Genomic DNA, 22,062 nt, shown 5'->3' on the forward strand with positions numbered 1-22,062 from the left:
CTCCTGCCACCATGACCAGCCGAGGACTGCTTCCCCCATCTTTCCCTTAAGTATCAGGAGAAGGAGGAGCCGCTGGCCACTTAAGCCACCCTGCACTGTCTTTGGCTCCATGATCAGTCTCCTCTTCCTTCTCCTGCCACCACTACCACAATACAATACAATACAATACAATACAATACAATACAATACAATAATCTTTATTGTCATTGTCCCATACAGAACAACGAAATTGAAAAATCTACATAAGAAATTCAAAAACCAACAAGCCTGCTATCCCAGCTATCCCAACCTGGTTAGCCCCCTAAAAACTCTGATACCCCATTTTTAAATCCAATATACTCCCATAGAGACTCCTTACACTGCGTTTAAAATCAAAATTGCATTTGAATAGAAACTGTTTCTCAGGCGGCTAGTCCTAGTCTTTATAACCCTGTACCTTCTTCCAGAAGGCAGAAGCTGAAAGAGATCTGTCCTGCATACTATCCTGCGCTATCTCTGCAGCTTTCTTATGGCACCTGGAAGCATAGATTTGATCCAAGGTGGGAAGAGTGCACCCAGTTATTCTCTCCACAGTCTTTACAACCCTGGACAGCATTGTTTTTCCCCTGACCATGCAGCTCCCAAACCACACAGACAGACCATAAGTTAAAACACTCTCAACAGTACAATGGTAAAATGCCATCAACAGGTCCTTTGAGAGATTTTTTTTCCAGAGGATTCTCAGCCAAGTACTGCTCCTCCCCCCCCATCCTGCCCCATGGCAGGAGGAGGAGGAGCCAGCCGCTGAAGTTGTGGTGCTCTCAGCTCCATGCTCAGCCTTCTCTGCCCCCTGATTTTTTTGAACATTGGGTGACTGCTCCCTCAAAAATATTGGGGGGAGGCAAAAGAGCTGGGCCTGCAGGAGTTGGCACCTATCCCTGCCAGCCCCTGGGTCATTATTGGGCCAAATGACCTTCTTCAGATTGCATTTTCCATTCCTCTTCCAGCTGCCTTCCTTTAGTGCCTGGTAACAGCCACAAAAATAAAACCTCACTCAAGCCACCGCCTGCAGCGTTTGGTCTAAAACGACAGTACTTCACCCACCCCCCTCCACCCGACCCATTTTGCCAATAATGCAATGTACTTTTTTTCTTTTTTTACAAGATCATTTTCAAAGGTAACTGCTTATAATAATACAATTTATTCTTTATGGCTTCGGGGCAAGGCGAGCTCTAAATGAGGCATGTCTTCCATTAGAACCCTACAGAAACAAACTAATAGGCTGCAGAGAAAGTCATTTGTAAATGTTCCTATAATTCACATGATTCATTAAACAGAGATGGAAAATGATAGCATTTTCCTCTGGAAAAAAAATCCTTATGGAATTACACGCTGCGAACACTTAGCTCAACTCTTTTATTGAGTAAGCATCTTGTCCTGCTGATGTGGAGATTATAAAGGCCTGGAGACATTTATAGTTTCATTTGCTAAATTTAGAAGTTTTGTTCTATCCACTTCATGGCCCCTCCTCAGAAGGCAGGCAGACCTTTGCTTATTCACAAGGCCTCAGGAAACGGCAGGAAATCTCATATTCAGGCTGAACAGCCACTGCCTGCCTTGCTGGGCTAATCAGTTTCTTTAGGACACTGGTAGCGTCATGCATGAGGGCCAGAAGGAGGAGTGATGGCCATGCCTACTGAGTCTGGAGGGAGTTGTAACATCTGGAGAGCACCAGGTTGGGGAAGGCTGTTGTAGGTGAACAGCAAAGACCTGCAGAAGGAATGTTGGATGAGACGTCCATTAAACAAATCATGTCTATGTATTGATGGAACATTCCACTTAAGCACACCTCATTTCGCAAGTCAACAGAGAAGACAAAAAAAAAAAAGAACCCAGCTCTATTTATTCATCAAACATACTGAAGTTTTGTCATCTCCACTGAGAGAGATGCTTGTAATCCATCTGTTAAGTGATCTATCATATTTGTCTAAATTGCTTGGAACAAAACAAGCTATCATTTGCAACCCATGCCTTCTCCCAAGTTTCCTACTCCGTACGTTGCTTAAGAATAATCGACAGTCCTGCAAGATACGCACAGAAACAGATTATGTGAAGATACTTTTCCATTGCTGGAAGAAAAGCAGGAAGTCACAATAGTTGTTTTAAAGCGGGCCACCCACAACATGGAGGCAGTTCATTCACCTCTCACAAACCCTGGTACATTTTGGACCACAAGGTGCTCAAAGACCCCCAAAAACATACCCTCTATTTGCTTGAAGCTCTATAAAGACAATAATGGGTATAATATCTATCTCTCTATATTGCACCATTATCCAGCCTACTGATACTTCAAGGAGAATTATTATTATTATTATTAATATTGTTATTATTTATACCCCACCCATCTGGTTGGGTTTCCCCAGCCACTCTGGGCGGCTTCCAACAGAATATTAAAAATGCAATAAAAGACGAAACATTAAAAACTTCCCTAAATAGGGCTGCCTTGAGATGTCTTCTAAAAGTCAGATACAGTGGTACCTCGGGTTACATACGCTTTAGGTTACATACACTTCAGGTTACAGACTCCGCTAGCCCAGAAATATTACCTTGCGTTAAGAACTTTGCTTCAGGATGAGAACAGAAATTGTGCAGCGGCGGTGCAGCGGCAGCAGGAGGCCCCATTAGCTAAAGTAGTGCTTCAGGTTAAGAACAGTTTCAGGTTAAGAACAGATCTCCGGAATGAATTAAGTTCTTAACCCGAGGTACCACTGTAGTTGTTTATTTCCTTGACATCTGATGGGAGGGCATTCCACTGTGAGGGCAACACCAAGACGACCCTCTGCCTGGTTCCCTGTAACCTCACTTCTCACAGCAAGGGAACTGCCAGAAGGCCCTGGGTGCTGGACCTCAGTGTCTGGGCTGAATGATGGGGGTGGAGACGCTCCTTCGGGTATACAAGACCGAGGCTGTTTAGGCTTTAAAGGTCAGCACCAAATAATTAATAAATTAATTATGTTCCCATTCTTTGTAATATCATCAGAAATTACAGAGCCTTTCTAACAATAGGGTGGTCCTCTGCTCCATCACCAACCTAGTAGGCCTGTGGGATCTGTCCTAGTCTTGTTCCTTCCTGCCATCCCTTGTCTGCATGTCAGCTAGAGCAAGGGGTATGGGATTACCTATCAGGAGTCCAGGCTCCCAGCAACACAGTAAGCGTAGCTATTTAAAAAGGATGGTTTATTGTCAAAACAAACAGCTCCGGACAGCTTTAACACAGCCTCTGACATCATCAATCAAAATGACCCTTCTGAAGACGCCTTCCGGTTTCTACAGAAGATAGAGAACTTTTGTGTCTTACATCTCTTGCTTTGTTTCTGGTCTAACAGCCCTCTCCTTAGTTGACTCTGAGGAAGGATTGGATCAGGTTGCCCCTCCTCCCTTTCTGACAAACTACTTATTTCTCCATTCACTCCTGTTTGAACTTCCCAAGAGCTTTGGGTGGGTTCCAGCCTGCTCTCAGCCGTTCCCTTATCCCCCAGCATTCCAAGGGGTGGGGGAGTTGGCACTACCTGTGTGGGAATGTTCAGGGAGGCAGGAGAGGATATATTGTTTAATTATATCCTTTCCAACTTGCATTAACAAGTTCTATAATTTAGCAGAGTAACATTCCCCTTTTAAATTTACACAGCAGATAGATTTGCCAGGCTTGCTTATGCCTCTAAAATAAGTTTCCTGGTAATTCCCCTTTATTCCCTCCTAAAAGGAATAGACACGACACAATCTTGTATAAAAGGTATAGAATAGTTTACTCACACATTCTGTTCACAGATGGATCCCAGAAGGCAGACTTCAGTTACAAAATAAATACACTTGGAATCTATCCCATAAGGAGATAGTTCCTTTGTGCTCTCTTGGTTGGAAGCCAAGAGAGCATCTCAGGCTGAAGCTTCTATAACGAAAGCAAAATGAAGAAGAGAGATATATGGTGGCCAGCCCTGTGCTTTTGTTACCTGCACAGGTGAGGTCATGCCCATCTCTGGTCACATGCAGAGGAAGTTTGTCCCAGCCCAGGAGGAAACAGGAAGTTTATCTACTGGCTGGACAAACATCAATCTTCATGTCTAAACATGTCCAATCTAGGAATGTTGTATCTGACTGCTCTGTGTTTCACACCCCAGAAGCTGCTGTTCATCCTGCCTGAAAGTTAACTCTCTCTGTTCCTGGCTGCTCTCTTCTGTTGGCTGGAAACCTTCACTGGGAGCTGGCTCATGCCTGACATTACCAGTACCTTGTAGTGGCCTCTTTAAGAGCATAGGAAGAGCCAGTTGAATCCCAAGCTGCCGCCTCTCCCAGGTGCTTTAAGATAATGCATGCACTATCAATACCATGACTCTTAGACCTCCATCCAAGTGCCCTGCAAATAAATCCAGCATAGCAATAGAGATCTTGGAGCAGGGAGGCCCGAGATGAAAGTCCTCAGAGCTATGAAGCTTGCTGGGTGAGGGATGCTCACTCAGCCTCATGGAGATGTTATGTGAATGAAATAACCACAACTTAGGTAACATCTAGGTTGGACCAGTACAATGAGTTGTATGTCATGCTGCCTTTGAAGATGGTTTAGAAACTACAGATGATGCAGAATCTGGTGCCCAGATTTTATCATGGCAAGAGGGTCTGAACATATAACACCAATTCTGGCATGACTGCACTCCATACCAATTTGTTTCTAGGCTCAATCCAGAGGGCTTGTTTTGACCTATAAAGCCTTATGCAGCTCAGGACCCCAATACCTCAGAGACCGCCTCTCCTCACATGAACCAACCCAGATCCTGCAATCATCACCTGAGACCCTTCCTCATGTGTCCCCAGCTTGTGAGGTTCAGAGGGTGGCAACATGAGATCAGGTCTTTTCAGTGATGGCTCCCAATGTGTGGAATGCTCTCTCCAGGGAGGCATGCCTTTATCCATTTTTCAACAAAGCAAAGACTTTTCTCTTTACCCAGACTTTTGGCCCTTAATTTGAAGAGTGGCATGTGGCTTCTTTTGGTGAGATGGGGTCAGTAAATCCTGATCTGTTTTAGCTCTTTTAACTGTGCTTTTAGATTTTTTTAATTGGATGTTCTAGTTGGCTTTCACGTAAATTGCTTTGGGTCACTCTGTGAGAACTAAATAAAATAAATGAATAAGGGGGTTATTATTTAAAATACTCCAAACCATGAGGTGCTTTTCCAAAATTAAAACTAGAACAGACAAGTTCCCAATCTAATTAAAGAAGTGAAGATGTGAATCAGAATACATGCAGGCGACACATAACATGTAACATTTACATTTACATGTGCCCAGTGTTATTTTTCTAGAAAAAGAGGTGCCAGAGCTCACCATGAACTTCTCCCTTCTTCTCTTAGAATGGCAATGGTGCCCATCTAAGAGGTGCCGGAGCTGAACTCCGGTGAGCTCCAGCTGAATAAAAGCCTGCATGTACCTTTTATTTATGTATTTCAATTTGAGCCCTGCCCCGCACCTCCAAGGGGCTACAGCAGTTTACCACCCCACCTGCTTTCTGTACACAACAGTCCTGCAAAGTAAGCTGACAGATAATGACTGGCCCAAGGTCTCCCAGTGAGCTTCGTGGCTCCATCGGGATTTGAACCTGGTTCTCTCTTATTCTCATGCAATGCATTCTAACCCCACACATATAGCTAGTAGGTCAAACAACATTTCACAACAGGAGAGGGCCACTTGACCTTCCTGGCATGATCCTACTCTGTGGTGGTCAGTCAGAAGTATTTTGCAGTGGCAGGGTAGGAAAATACGTTTCACAATTCTTGGGAGGTTGCCATGGGCAATGAGTGGACACAGTGGAAAACACATGGAAGCACTAAAAATTAATTCACTTGCCAACTTTACAGCTGGCTGAGTGCTGGCATGATGCCAACGGCAACCTGTCTCTCTGTTTTGTGAAGAGAAAAATAAAACTGCACAAGACTTTAAAAAACATGTATCGATAGAGGTAGATATATTTTCCTAGAAGAGGCCCTTTGATATGCTTCAATGAAGCCTCATAAAATCATAGTCAGGCAGTATAAAATGCTGTTTTTTAAAATAAATAAAAACCTTTTCTCCCTTTGTGTGTACGGTTTGGCTCTCAACAGCAACTGGAAATTACCATGCCAAATGTGTAGTCTGTATGAAAAGATTTTGAATTAGCCTGGTACGGCAACTGGAAAGACAAGAATTCACAGCGTGTGATTTAGCAGAGTGACTGGCAGGCTGGACCCTCCCCTCCCCCCCCCCCACTGCCATCACCAAGCTTTGCAAAACAAACACCCAAAAAGATAGCCAATCAGAGCTGGACGCAAGCAGAGTCAGGGCTGTGGTCCACCATTGCTGCTGCATTAAGCAAAGGAACTCATCTGACCAGGAGAACTGGGAATGAAAATAAACATTCAAACTGCAGAAAGAAAGAGAGCTTATTTGCTATTTCTGGTCAGTCAGAGGCTGCTATGAAGTAGTCAAGGCAGGGACCAACGATAAAGTTAAGAAAACGATAGCGTAGTGCGAAATCAATATAAAATAGTGAAAAACAAATACAAAATAACATTCATGTAAAAATATATCCTCCTATATACATGAAAATGTAAGGCTATCATCACGCAGCCCAACTGGAGCATTTGTAGTGCCACATAAAAATCCTTGACTTGCCTGAAGTCAGGTTGGGGGGGCAAAGGCCACTTAGGAAAGGAGGGACACAGAGGAAAATGGTGGTTTAAGGAACAGCAGGGAAGGAGGGATGGAAGAAAACTGTGGCTAGAGAAAAGTTTTTCTCCCTCTTTCATAACAGTAGAACTTGTGGACACCCAATGAAGCTGAATTTTGGAAGATTCAACAGAGGTAAAAGAAAAGACTTCTTCACACACTCATAGCTAAACTATGGAAGTCGCTCCCACAGAAGGCAGTGATGATCCACCAGATGGATTTAAAAGAGGATTGGTCAAATTCATGGAGGAGAGGGCTACTAATTGCTACTAGCCGTGATGGCTGTGCTCTCTGCATGTGCTCGAATCCTATTTGTGGGTTTGTAATACCAGGCGTTTGATTGGCCACTGTGAGAAGAGGAAGCTGTACTAGATGGGTCACAGGCCTGATCCAGCCTGCTTTTCTTATGTTCAATCAAGTTCTGCTGGAAAGCAAACTTCAAAACAATATCTCAGGTTTTTTTTGTTAGCGGATGTGGAACTTTCTGTGCTGAGATGTCTTTGTGAGCAGGCAAAATTGTGGGTGAAGGGGGGGGAGACACTCAGGATTTCAACAATCCACCCACTTCAACAAGATAAAAAGAGCTCAGTCGAGCGTTACAAAAATGAAAAAGAGTTTAGCAAAATCTCGGCCCCACCAGTGCCGCTTTTCTATTACGCTCCCGTGTGTGAAAACAAGAACTCCTGCTCCTAGCAGGTTGGCAGAAAGTAACAAGATTACAGGTCACTGCACACAAAATCTTCCCAGGGCTCTTACACTGAAGAAGGGGGGGGGGACCTCTTGCATTAAATACCTGAGCAGCACTGATGCTTCCCTTCTAGTCCACAAACGCGGAATTGATTCCTCAGGGAGGGGCAGCCTCCTGGCAGCAGCTGGGATGGAGGTGGGGGCCCAGGGTGTGGCTTCTACACTTTGCTCACAGCCGTAACTAATGCTGGGTGTTTTTTCCCAGTGACAGAACTTGACCTGAAGAAGTTGGATGCTAAATCCAGCATTCGGAGAGGGGCAGGAGGAAAGAGACAGTGTGGGTGGTTTTGCAGGGAGGGAGGATGCACAACTATGTCAGTCCACTTTGAGAGAACTGGGCCATTGCTGAGGATATTTGTAGGTAGCTTGCATTTTAGGAGTGCCCAGCTGCTGTTCGGATGACTACTTCTCAGGCCGCTCCAGTTAGTGTCTGAACAGTGTTTGTTTTTCACACTTTCTAGCCAAAGACCTACACCTTCCAGAAGATTCTGCAAAGCCACTTCCAGCCTGCCCAGGAGGTGGGGTTGCGGGCTTCACGCCCACCCCCACGTGAGCGGGGGCTGATTTCAGCCCCCGTGAGAACAGAGGAATCCCGGCCAGATCTGCCCTATTTAGGGCCGCTCAGAGGGGGCTCGCCCTCTTTCGCCGGCTAGCCCTCACGTTTTCCCACCCTCCCTCCCTTTAGGTATGCTTTAGGTAGGTCTTTGACTTTGCTATGGACTTCGGTCTGTCGCCGCAAGGGGCATGGTAGGAATTTTTCCCAATTGGCAATTTCTGGCCTTTTTGTTTTTCGCCTACCTTGTAGCAACTCGTCACAACTTTTCTGCATTGGCGGTAGGCATTGGTAAGAAGGGGTTAAGAGGATGTGGGGGGGGAGGAACGCCATCACCTCCCCCCAGTGAGCGAAGGGTGGTCCGTTAAAGGACTCCGGGGGGCGTGGCCCTGTCCGAAGCCTATGGAGGTGTGGGCCAAAGGCATGCCCCAGAGCGGTGACCCAGGGGAGCTCGTAGTCGACGTGCCTTGGCAGGAGACTCCCCCGATAAAGTGTTAACCCTTCCCCGTGTCTCCAGCAAATGGGCTGGAGCCGGATAGTCGATAGGACCAATGCCTAAGCCAATGCCTCTCATTCCTGAATTCAATAAAGTTGTGGCCTAATTCACCCAATTAACCTTAATTATGGTGTCTTGTGTCTTTATCCTGGTGGGGGGTGGGAACTTGCCACGCAAACTTTCCTCAGGTATACACACCATGTTGGGCCTTACAGTTGGTTTATTAATGAAACCAGCCTGAGCTGTGTGTAGAGCAGAAATTCCAATGGAAAAGCTTCATCTTCCCAAATTCTCTACCTTCATTTTTTTTTTCCTGCCACGTTACAAAATCTACAGGGTGGTCACTTATCCACACAACAAACTTAAACCAAAAGCACAGCCAAGAGATATTAGCTTCATCCGGGGGAAGGGTGTTCCTGGGCATTGGAAAAGGTGTTCACTGCTTCCTGTGGGTCCACCAGGCAGGGTCTGCGATCAAGGCCAGAAATTCCCATTTAGCCCCAGGCTGTGAGAAAAATGTCCTGGAATTCTTCTGGCAAACAGAGCCAGTCAGGCAAGGGTTACTGGAACACATCCCCTGCTCCTGTCCCCATGGCTAAATGAAGCAGAGAAAGCAGGCCTATCATTAAACAGCTCAGCTAGTCAGGAGGAAAAGAAGAGGCTGTTTCTAATCAACAATGCTAACCCGATAATGGAAGGAAGCCTGAGTTTAATGGCTTGAAACTCTCCGGCAAAGCTGGCTCTCGGCTGATGTCTCCAGATAAGAGCATCGTTAGATGCATCAGCACCAGCATCTTGCCACTTAATTCACAGCTTCAGGACATTTAATGCCGGGTTTGCCAAGCATGTGAAGAGGAGCTGGGACAGATCCCAGGAGGGGAGGGAGGGGAGAGGAAATGGGTTCTGGTTACCTGCTCTGGGAAGGCACTGTGGCCCATTTCAATCACAGTGTTCCCCAGGAGAAAGGGTGTGTTGTGTGTGCGTGCGTGCACAGGGACACTCTGATAGAACAGCTTCTCTCTGTCCTCTAAAAAGAAACTTTCCCTAGCAACAAAACAGAACTGGTGGAGAAATAAATGCTTACTGGGGCTGAGCCAAATCGACTCTAAATCGACTTCATGAACATTTTCAGTACTGTTGGTGATTTTTTTTGCAGCGCCACTTGCCGAAATACTCATCAGTTTATTTATGTTGGCCTTTCTGGAATTCATTCTCAACTGATTTTGTTTTCCTCAGTGACATTCATGTACATTATGTATTCATTTACATAGCAGAACCAAATCTATGTAGCAATGTGGCATCACCCTGTTTGCTTTTTGATCCCTGATTGGCTAGGATCTGTTATGGGAGTACTTCCAAAAGGCATAAAGAGCACAGGCCAGACAGGAATATGACATCAACCAAGGGGGTATTTGCACAGTTTCTTTTAAGAATAGCCCACCACAATCCTGAAGTATATGCAGCGTGGCCCTAGTGATTCTTTTTATGACATAAGTCAGACAAAAAGAGATTGTGATGAGCTCCAGAAGGACGTCTCCAAACTGAATGAATGGGTGGTAAAATAGCAATTGCAATTCATGGTAAAGAACTGTAAAGTGATGCTTGTCAGGGCAAAAACAAACCTTAATTGCACATATGTACATGTGGGATCTAAACTAAGCTCATGGGATCAACAGCTTTTCCTTGGCAGTGTGTAAGCCTGCCCCCTCCCTGCAATGATCCCTTGCCTGTTTTGAAAAGGTGAAGACTGGATTGGTGTTTTATTCCCCTTTGCTTTCTCCTTTGGTGTTTCTAGCTGTCTGATTTGGAATTATAACCAGATAGGGCACAAATCCCATTTTGGTGCTGTTCCTTGTCCCTGGGATCTCATCATGTCAGTTCTGTTATGCATGCTGGGAACCAGAGGTCTGACTCGTTTCCTCCCAGATGTTCTGGGACCCATCAATGCTATAAGCAGCAGTTGCTCCACTCTGCTTGGCATCTCAATGGCCCTGATGATTATGACTCATCTTGTCCGTCCCTCCTGCTGCCAGTCAATTGCCAAACCCTGTTGCTTCTTCCTGTCTGCCTGTGCATAGGAAGTGCCAGCAGGGACCAAGGAGTTATTCTCTCCCACTCTCTCTATTCTAGAAGGTGGCCTGGGCCAGCAATATCCCATTTGAAATGTTGCTCATTCCAGCCTAATGCTGCTTCTAACTGGCTCCAGAAAATCTCCTTTCTGTGACCTGGTTTGCAAATCATGCTAGATGCACAAGTGGACAGGCTCTGAGAAAAGAAATGGTGGCTGCTCTGACTCTTCCCAGCCATTCTGTTACCATGCTGAGTTAAGCCATTGCCAAACCTTGGCTCATGCTTTAGTCCTCCTTAATGAACCATGAGCCTAAAACCTTGGTTCAAGCTCATGGGTAGTCAGGACAGAGCCAAACCACAAGTCCAGGTTTCAGATGATGTGCTCAGTCAACTTGGTGCATGATCCAACAAGCTCTCCTTAGGTTCTTATGTTCATGCTAAGCCATGGCTTGGCTTAGTGTGACATGCAGACCAGGCCATGGATACAGAAAATAATGTTGCATAGTCAGCCTCAAGCATGGACTCCAACAGAGAATTGGTACCTGTGGCAGTTCTTCAGACGTAGTGATACTCCAGCTCCCATCAGCCCATGCAGCTAGCATGGCCAATGGTCAGGAATGATGAAAGCTGTAGTCCAAAAACACAGGTCTCCCCATCCCTGATCTGCAAATTACCATAATCTCCCCCTGTCTTGATAGTAGGCTTGCCGTTTGCCCCGAGGGACAGTTCCTGAGCCCTGTTCCTGGGTGCCATGCCCAGTTCATTCAGTCTTTGGGCACTGGCTTGGATTAATTCTCCTATCTGTATCTTTGTCTGCATGTGACTAACTGAATGAGCCCAAAGGCTGAATAAAGGGGAAAAACAAGGGTGTCCTGGCACTTTATCTCCAGGGCAGATGGGCCTAATCAATGCACCTTGGCTAACTGATTTTAAAAATTAAAGGACTTGGCAAAGCAGAAGCAAAGGGCTCTGCCTAAACTTTGAAAGAACTATTTATCAAAGGGCTGAAATAAACTGATGGATGCTCCAGGCTGGGCTTGTGTGAGTTCCACCAGATAAGGTTCTGTTATATAGCCAAGGGAGATGTATAATGCTGGACTGCAGTGTCCTCCTAGCTTGGATACTAAGCTCGCAGTTCTGCCCATTGTTGATTCCGTTATAGAGATGACAAATCATGCAGCTTTTTAAAATAATGGGTTTATAGAGTTGATTTTTTTTCTTTGTTTCTAGAGATGTCTGTGAAAGCAATACATACTGGGTTAAAATTATGCACTAATCCCAAACAGGGATCTCTCTGGAGGAAATTGTTTTCCATATCTTCACTTGGTGCAAAGTGAATTTTCCAGAAAAGTAACAGGCCCAGAAACCAGCTGTGCTTTGCAACTGGAGAATAGGGTTTGCAGGAGAAGAGTAGTAAAATGCACAGGCCAAGATAGAGCTATCTGGAAGCAGAAGCAGAAATCCCTAACCCTTTCTCATACTGGTGTTGGGAGTAAAGCAGAAATGCTTGTAATACCTTATCTGAACTGTGGGGGCGATAGACAGAAAGGCAACCGATACTCCCTTGCCTATTCCTTCTTAAGCAACTGTTGGCATACGGGTTGTTTCTAAGGCTTTACCTCCTTCCTCTTTTTTTCTCCAGTGAGCTGGTGTTAGTGTTAACCTCATACCTCCATAATGGCCACAGGAAAGCCTGTACTCAGAATGACTTTGCTCCCCAGCAGTAGTACACCTTAAGTTTTCAACCAGCAGATTTCCCTGGTATTTCTCCACTCTGCTGCTAACTATATGTGGGATGTAATCCACTGGTCTCCTGCCAATCCAGCAGTTTGAATGCACATCAAAGTGCAAGTAGATAAATAGGTACTGCTCCGGTGGGAAGGTAAATGGTGCTTCCGTGCGCTGCTCTGGTTCACCAGAAGTGGCTTAGTCATTCTGGCCAAATGACCCAGAAGCTGTACGCCGGCTCCCTCAGCCAATAAAGTGAGATGAGCACTGCAACCCCAGAGTTGTCCACGACTGGACCTAATGGCCAGGGGTCCCTTTACCTTTAATCCACTGGTACAGTCAGTGCTGGATTTATGTATCGGCTAAGTAGGCTGAAGCCTAGGGCCTCTAAATCTAGGGGGCCTCACCAGCCCTCCCGCTCCCCAGGGGGCAGTCTCCCCTCTCCCAAAATTGGAGAAAGGTCATAAATTGTATCCCTTCTGGCATCCTGGCCAACTCTATTACACTGGTGTAAACCCTGGTGCACCAGAAGCACAGAATAGCAGCAAATAAAATCTGCTCATACGTCAGCAACTGATAAGACTTGTCAACCAGTTCTTCCAAAGTCTTCCTAAATTATAAAGCTCCAAAATACAGGCCAAAAGAGAGCAGGTCTGGGAAGAGCGAGGCATACAATGGGCACCACCAGTGAAAAGCCCCTGCTCCGTGTAACTCCTGCCCTGTCATTTGATAGAGTGCCCACCTGCCCTCCTTCTTGACATGGAATACTCTCTATTGGAGTCTCCAGATCCAGTACAAAGAGCATAAGAAGGGAGAGCAGGGAAGTTCCCAACAGCTGTTAATCAAGCAAACACGCACACAGGTCACCTTTGTCACAGTCAGGACGCCTATGTCCTGGCCAGGCCTGCACTCAATCTTGTTTTTGTACAATCTTGTTTGTCCTCAGTAACCAAAATTATATTATAAACATATTCAAGCAGAAAAGTTGTTTTCCTTCATTTGCAAGGAATCGTACAAAACAAAGTGGCACTAATGATGCTAATTCTTTTCCCCCAGAGTTAAATGATAACTATTCAGAGGCAGCTACAGGAAAGCGATGAGATTCAGGTGAGGGTCAGATGCCTTGTTAATTCCAGCAGTTATATAAGAAGACGACCCGGCCCATCACCATGGTATTTAACAATAATACCCTATGTGTTTTTGGGGAGAAATTGTGAATTGTAGAGTTTTAAATACCCTTCATCATACTTGGCTTCGCTCAATTTTGTTTATAACACTCTTCCAGTTTCTTCTAGTTGTGAGGATGAGGGATGAGGAGGGGCCTCGCAAGTGGAGTAGCCTAGGGCCTCTCTTCATCTAAATCTGGCGCTGGGTACAGTCAAATGCAACATTCCTTATTTCCCTAGAGTGAGCACAGGCGGGGGACATCCAGTCAGTGCAACCTACGGCCTGGGCAGGCCGCATCGTCCTCTTATATACCTGCTGGGATTGACAAGGCATCTGACCCTCACCTGAATCCCATTAATCAGCCCTAGCAAACCCACATGGACTGGGGCTGATGGGAGTTGTAGTCCAAAAGCATTTGGAGGGCAGAAAGTTGGTGAAGGATGCTACACACACACACACACACACACACACACACACACACACACCAATAACACAACTGCATGTAAGAAACAGAAACATTCTTGGGGTGGAGGCTGAGAATTTTTAAACCCTTGGGATTCTGAGGAGGAAGGTGAAATGCAAGGGGATGTGTGTAAAATACAGATAAGAAAGCTGAACTCCAGCTGTTCCTCTTATCAACCCTCCCTATTTTCCACTGCAAGAACATGTAATTTTTGTGCCTTAATCATATAAGTTGGAGTGACAGCTGCCATGTGTCAGTGATTTGGTTCCTGGAATTCTCCTCCCGCCTCCCGCTGCCGCCATGCATGCATCTAAAATGGAATCTTGCTTCCTAGCTCCTTTTTCTAATCTTCTTCTTAATGCATCCCATATCTTGATGATGCATAACGGAAGTTATTAGCAGTGATGCATTAAAATATTAGATGGCTTTGAGAGGTGCCTCTTGTTTACCTCAGGCATTTTTTAAAAAAATGTTTTTTAAAAATTCTTATTACATCCTGGGTCAGTTTCTGGGCTTAAGTAAATAACAGGCTTCTTTGTTTTTTTCTTCAAAAGCACAAGATCTGGACATGTTTGGTGTATATAACAGTACACGTGCCTACTCAGGACCTACTCCTGGGTAAGTGGATGCACCGTCGCAGCCCACAAGTCTGCAAATGCACCTTAGTTGTTTGCAAGAGCACGGCACCCATAAAGGACATACTTGGTAACAATCTGTCAGTTGCAGTGGTGGGAGAAAACTCCCTTTGTGGGTTCAGTATGGATGCACAAACCAGATTCCTAACTGGTCAGACTTTTATTCAGTAATGCATTACTGGACAGAGTCCAAAAGAGTCTGTGAGAGCATATCCATTATGATATATGTAATATAGGCTGTTTTTTTAAAAAAAAATGTTTTTATTGAAGATTTTTCTTGGGTAACAAAAGTACATACAGTGTCTCTGCTTTCAGTTCATAGAGACCTTTCTACTGATCTCCCCAACCACATTCTGCCACTCCTTTGACCCACCAGTGCTCATCCAATCAGAGTCCTTGAAAATACTTACTCAACCCATTTTTATTTTGCTGGATGTGCAGCCAAGTTGCTTTTCCCTGGTTTCTTTCCTGTCAGGACCAATTTCCTGTGTATGTGCCACAGCATGTTTACCATTGACTTAAGCAGGGCTTACTTCCAAGTAAAGGGTGCACTGGGCCATAACCTCCAGGTTAGTGCCTTCCTATTGGCGCCTTGTTGGAAGTAACGAAAAGGCAAGTGTGGTATTGCCAGACGTTCCTGCCTCTGGCTTGCCAGATTTAGGCTGCAGCGCTGTGTACCCACTTTCTTAGGAGTAATCTCAGGCTTGTGGGTTCAAACTCCCATGTTGGGCAAAAAGATTCCTGCATTGCAGGCAGTTGGACTAGATGACTCTCAGGGTCTCTTCCAACTCCAAAATTCTATTATTCTATTAGTGTGTTGCTAAACGCCCAGTTTAAGAGTTGTTTGTGATGACTCAATTATATTGTTTTTTTCTGGAGATGGGATGGCGGACACATCTCCTCGAGAAGAGCACAAGGGACAAGGGGAGGCACCAATACAGCTCCTTACCAATGGCACAGCTCTGATGATACAGCCTCTCTTGAGAGCCAGTGTGGTGTAGTGGTTAAGGGTGATAGACTCGTAATCTGGTGAACCAGGTTCGCGTCTCCGCTCCTCCACATGCAGCTGCTGGGTGACCTTGGGCTAGTCACACTTCTTTGAAGTCTCTCAGCCTCACTCACCTCACAGAGTGTTTGTTGTGGGGGAGGAAGGGAAAGGAGAATGTTTGCTACTTTGAGACTCCTTTGAGTAGTGATAAAGCGGTATATCAAATCCAAACTCCTCCTCCTCCTCTTCTTCTTCTTCTTCTTCAAACCTGCTTGGAAGTGAGACTCACCACTCAAGGAGAAAAGCTGCCAGTGAAAAGGGGGAAGCAGTCTGCATGTACTCAGAAGCACTCTTGTTCCTACACGCTCTGGAAGCCTTCACACTGCAAACAGAGTTCTGGAGGCTGAAACAGGTGATGAAAGTGAACCTTGGCAACAATATATTAGGTTTGTTGAGAACTGGGAGAAGCAAATTGTGAAGAATGTATCCTGTCTACTCAGGTGAAGGGTGACATATCACTGACTGCTCAGCCTGCCACTATGTCTGAAGGTTGGGCATCTCAGGGAGAGAGAGAAAATGTTTTTAGAAAAACACATGCCAGTGCCTTCAGTTTCTGTGATTAGAGGAAGAAGAAACTCTCCGCTCTATATGTACATAAATAGATTGGCTGTTTCCACTGAAAAGGAAGCGGGTAGTCAAACAGGAGCCACACTGTGGTGTCACTGTGTTTCTAAAGAAGCCTTTTAGAGAGAAGTCCTTCCTGCTAAGCTACTAGGAATAGTTCTGCCTCCCATCCCAGCCAATAGAGGCTATCAAAGCACTGCCTTCCAAGATGCAACACTTTTGACAGATAACAGGAAATTGAACTGCCCTGAGCACACCATAGAACATCTGATAAATATTATTTGGAAACTTGATTGAGGTTGAACTTGGGCATTTCTACCACTTTCTGAACCCAAACAGGAAGGATTTCTTCCGTGATTCATCTGAGGCAGTTTTTTCTGTGGCAAGCAAGGAGGACAGTTCAAATAAAGATTGGCCTAAATGTTGCAGCCCCCAGCAATTTAAGTGTATGCAATTTTGCCCAATGTACACGTTTTGCAATCAAATTTCCCCTATTTTTTTATAGGTTATCTTCCATAATATATTCATCTTTAGGCAAATTTTCCTAGTATATGCATTTTTGGCACATTGCTACATTGCAAGGTGTCCAAATCCTCACTCTGCCATGAAGCTCACTGGGTGTGACCTTGGGGGCCAGTCCCTGAGCCATTGCAGCAGCCCTGGAGGGGTGGCTGCCCAGTCAGCCAGCAGTGCTTTTAGAGGAGAGGGAGTGCCCAGTAGGGCTTGGAGGGAAGAAAGATGGAGAGAGCAGGTGAGAGTTGCAAGAGGAGGAAAAAGGAAAGGAGGGAGGGAGGAGGTGGAAGGAGAAAGCAGTGAGCAGAAGGAAGGAGGAAGGCAGGCAGACAGACAACAGATGAAGGAGGAGAAGGAGAAGGAGAAGGAGAAGGAGAAGGAGAAGGAGAAGGAGAAGGAGAAGGAGAAGGAGAAGGAGAAGGAGAAGAACAGGCCCAATCCAACCCTGATGGCTGATGGAAGTCACTGATGGAGCACAAAAGGTAACAAAAAGCAAACATTTTGCATTTCTGGTCCATGATCTTTCCCAGCTTTGGAGGTACCAATACATCCCCTTGTCAACAGCATAAGGGGGCATAGATATGCCTCTGAAGGCAGAACATCACTGGTAGCAGATGAAATGGAAGCAACGCCCAGATCTCCCATTCATATCTTGCTGTCCTGGTCATAAAGATGGAACTGCAGACAGAAAGTATTCCATGACTAAATGGAGGAATCCTGACTAACTAGAGAAAAGCCAGCTTTGCATTTTAATTTGAACCTTTATACGACATCGGAGGTTCTGAGCACTTGAGAAGCACTGCAGTTTCCCCTTAAGGAAATAGTGGAAGTCTTTCCCTTTCTGTCAAAGCCAACTGGCCAGGAGTTTCAGTATCTCTTCTCAGTGAGATCCACATTTTTCTGTGTTCTGCCTACCTTTGCCACTTGATACGTCGGGAGGCTTGTTCCTCGCTATTACACAGTATCGCTAACAAGACAGCCCTGTTGCAACACCCCAGTGTGATGCTAAGGGGAAAATGTGTGTGTTTTTAAAAGACCCATGCAGCATGAGGCCAGATAATACCGCCAGCCTGAATGCTAACATCTCAGCCCCTCTTGCTTGGAAGTATCCATTAACAATGCTCCTCTTCAACAAAGAGCCTGTGGAAACTAGATAGCGGGAGCCGAGTTTTCAAGCCAATTCCACCCCACACAGCAATTGCTGAATTCATATGCAGGCTTTCCGTGCCTCATAAATTTTCATCCTGGCATCGCTTCTTGTTCTCTTTTACCGCATTTTCAAAATGTAGGTTACCCCTTTTGCATTTTAAACAGGCGCAATTGTATCTAATGCCTGGGTTTTTATGGCCACTAAAGCACTCCTCAGTTTGATGAACTGATCTCAAGCGAGGTAAATTATGTCACTCATCGGCTTTGTCAGTAAATCAAGGGGTGACACTTCCCTGATTTGTAAAGGCTGAAGGGAAGGATTCACATGGAAAACCTATAAGGCAAGGTTAGATTAATAAGCAGTTTAAAGAAAATGTTCCTGCTTTAATGGATATGGTACATCCAAAATCAATTCTGGTTCACTGACATTTCGGAGACTTCTTTCTGAGGATCACTAGAAAGACTGTATTAAACACTTTATGGAAAATTCAATCCTGGATTTCTTTGCTTTACAGTAATTGACAACATTTCCATATATTGCCATGTGGTTTTAGTGCTGTAAAGTTTCCTTGGCGCCTTTCCGTTCCTGCCCCCTCCCTTCTAATTATTTTGCTTCACTCTGCCTGCCACCAGGGAAAGAAAAGTTGCATTTCAAACTTGCCCTTTATGTCTTGCATTTTCATTTGCAAAATGTTGTCCTCCCGCACTTAACACCAACACAAATGGCTGGCGCCACAGATCCCAGGATCAATCAGTTGCTGAAGCAGCCCAACTCTAAGTGCCTAAGGCCGGCCATTCCTGCCTATGCAGATGCCTTGGCAAGAGCAAGTGTGTGCAAGCGATGCTGGGGGATTCCCTCTTGCCTCAGCACTTACTTGGAGAGGTGAGCAGATTCCCCTCAGCTTGCATTACATGGGCTTTGTCATTACTATTGCTTAGTAAATTTAAATACCTATGTGGCTTGAAAGATCAGCAGAGCTACATATTCTAAATCATTTTATCCTCACAACAAAATAGATTAGGCTGGGAGACTGTGACTGGCCCAAGGTCACCCAGTGAGCTTCATGACAGAGCAGGGAAGCAGGAGGCCAGCGGACATTTTGTATTTTTCTGTTGTGAACCATCCAGGGAACTTTGGATGAAAGGCAGAATACAAATTTAATAAATAACAACAGCAACAACAGCCTTACAGCTCCTTCTCCTGCCACCTCCTGGTGATTTTGCTGAGGTGAAAAATTGGCTTTAATGCCTCCACTACTAGTCCCTCATAGGAACACCCCCCCCCCTGCCCCGAACCTCTTCGAGGTAGGATTAATGAACAGAACTATGTTTCTTAGGGGTTCTTACATTCAGAGAGACTCTGAATCGCTGCTCCCCAGCATCCTCCTCAAAATGCAAAACCGAAAATCATACAAGTAGTATGCATTGTATTTTATTGAATATAATTCAATTTGTGAGAGGGTTGGAACTAGAAAGAGGAAAATCCCCTAAAACAGGATTACAACTCACATTTCCAAATTCCCCATAGAGTGTTCTGAACCACTGCACTGCCGCATTAATATCAATTGAGAGCTTGTTCTCCATTCTCCTACAGGTGAGCTCGGCAATGACCAGAAGATAGATGGCAACAGCACACTTCCCCGCCAGCCCCTTGATGTGGGCCCAGGAAATCATGACCATCTAGATCAGGAATCAATATCAGCAGTTTCACGTTAAGGAGCAAAGCTTTGGAGCAGTTAATCCTATGAGAGATACATCTGGAGATGGGCCAATATTTACAAGCAATTTACAAAGTAAATAAAACAATGAAACTGTAAGAGAGGGAAAGTTAAAACAGACTATTTAAAACATTCAGAAATCATTAAAATAAAGGATAAGATAAAAACCAAATTAAAACACATTTTATGGCCCCCCTTTTTCCTTTCTTTTTTTAGAGAGAGGCCATCTTCTTCTCTCCAACGAAGTCCACAACCATGTCCCAAGGGGGCAGGGAGGCATCAAGACGGTCCAGTCCAAGAAACCCTGCAGCCAGTTGTGCCTAGATCAGTTCCTTCCTGTGATCTCGAGAGAAAATTGCAGTGGAAGTTCCCCCTTTCCCTTCCTATGCCTTCCCCAAAAGCAAATTATTGGCTTCCCCTTGGCTTCTTTAACTCCCTGACATTGTGCCTTTATCCTTTTGTCCCTCCCCTCTGTGTACCTCAGTCTCCTTACTTGCCAATAAATTCCATGAGGTCTACCCCATTTCAGGGAATGAACAGAATGAAATCTTCATGTTCATGTGAGGCTTTTGGTGACTTGCCTCTTCCCCCTATGCTGCCTTCCATAGGAAGTAAGCATCTCCTAAGCAAAGAGGTGTCCAGGCTGCCCAAGCTTTGTCAGGACCATGGACAGCAGTGTGGGTTCAACCCAGAGCTCTGGCGAGACCAGCCAGAAGTCAGAACCAAACAGTAACCAAGAATGGAGGAACAAGTCAGAGCTTATTGCTCAAGCAAGACTCAACTGCCACAAGAAGCCTTTAATACTCCTTCCTGCCCAGAAAAGAGCTGAGTCAGCCAAATGTTGGAAGGTGCCTTTGGGGCTCATGGGAGTTGTAATCCAAAAAATCTGGAGGGTGAAGGGTGCTATATGGCTGAAGTGCTGCTGCTGCTGCTGCTGCCCTCAGGGAAGAGAGCCAGCGTGGAGCAGCAGTTAGAGTGTCAGACCAGGACCAAGGCGACCAGAGTTCGAATCCTCACCACTTGGGCAAGACCTTCACTGGGTCTCAGCCTAACCTTCCTCACAGGGCTGTTGTGTGGATTAAATGAGATGGGGGAGAACTATGTATGCCACCTTGAGCTCTTGGAGAAAAAAAGTGGAATAGGAAGGAAGGAAGGAAGGAAGGAAGGAAGGAAGGAAGGAAGGAAGGAAGGAAGGAAGGAAGGAAGGAAGACTCCTGGAGCTGCCTCTTCACCCTCTGCTTACCATCTTTCTGAAAAAGGAGAAAATAACCCCCAGGCAATATGTCCCTAAAAGCCATGGTTGGGCCAACCAGAGGGTAATCATGATACCACCAAGTGGCCCATGTCATCCACTGACCCATGGCACCTAATTGTGATTTAGGGGAAATGTGTGGAACAGATTACAGCAACTTTTTAAAGAGGACAGTAAGGAAGCATTAGAGCCCATAAAGGGCTAAATCCCTTTTAAGCAAATGGAAGCCATTCATTGTTGAATGTGCCTGTCCTATATTTTCCACATTGTTAACTTTGCTGTAAAGCTGCTTTTGCGATGGCACTGGGAGGGGAGCAAAGAGCATACCAGAATTGCCTGTGTTAGTTTCAGTTTTCCTCCTGAGGCTCAAAAAGTTAGAAAGCAGGCAAAAGGGAAATGAAGGCCATCCAGCCCAACCCTTGATGTGGAGGAATGGGCAGGATTTCCAGGTCTCCCCACATATGTCCATCTAACCAATCCAGGCTTTTCCTGAGATCAATATTAAATCATTATATTGGATGTAGTAATTTTTAATGCATTGGCTTATTAAGGCATGCTTACCCTGCCTTTCTGCTCTCAATAATGCCCAAGGCAGTGAAAAACAACATCAAAATGTCAAGACTAAAAACAATAAAAACCCACCTGAGAATTACACTTACCCTTTTGAGCAACAATGGCAAAGTTTCTAGATGGCAAGAGAAGGAGAGTGAAAATGGGGTGTTACGAAGAATAACTCAGGATTTTTTCAAGGGCCGCCTCAAGGTCACTTCTAAGGGCAACAGTTTCTAAATAGCTGTTGCTCCACCATTTGGACCTCAAATAAGTCATTATACTGCCACTTACAGTTTACTGAGGCTCTTCCTGTAAATCGTTCTCTCATTGTAACATTTTGTACCCATAACTGAAGTTATCGGGCCATGAGCTTGCAGGGAAGGTTAGGAGGGGCTTGTGGAAGCAAGTTCTTTGCAACGCTGGGATTTGAACCAAGGATTCTCAGGATCTTAGGGTATTATGCAAGAGCATTTTCTTAACATTCTGTGCACTCCACATACAACATCAACCATGCAATTCATCAGTCCTATAGTTTCTTCAGAAATGAAATGCCACTGTTGTGTTTCATTTCACAAAGCAGCTTCAATCCAACTAGAAAATTTAAGCTGCATTCACTCGATATTTAAGTCAGGTGTGTTTATTTGAGACATGCACAGATTCAGGAATAGAAGT

The 22,062-nt window shown here is 45.1% G+C and overlaps 1 long non-coding RNA gene across 2 annotated transcripts in view; it reads left to right on the top strand.

Moving 5' to 3' along the window:
- The window catches only part of LOC309376604, a 59,802-nt gene extending 40,075 nt beyond the window's left edge, over nucleotides 1–19,727 (top strand). The window contains exon 3 of one of the 2 annotated variants that reach the window (XR_014171251.1): nucleotides 19,463–19,727. This is a non-coding gene — a long non-coding RNA (uncharacterized lncRNA). Of the gene's footprint in view, nucleotides 1–3,807; nucleotides 3,872–19,462 lie in introns of those variants that run through there. The other variant, XR_014171252.1, reaches the window with a different exon arrangement.
- The last annotated feature ends 2,335 nt before the right edge of the window (nucleotides 19,728–22,062 follow it).

The sequence above is a fragment of the Podarcis melisellensis genome (assembly GCF_964234715.1).
Source record: "Podarcis melisellensis genome assembly, chromosome: 8".
Taxonomy (NCBI): domain Eukaryota; kingdom Metazoa; phylum Chordata; class Lepidosauria; order Squamata; family Lacertidae; genus Podarcis; species Podarcis melisellensis.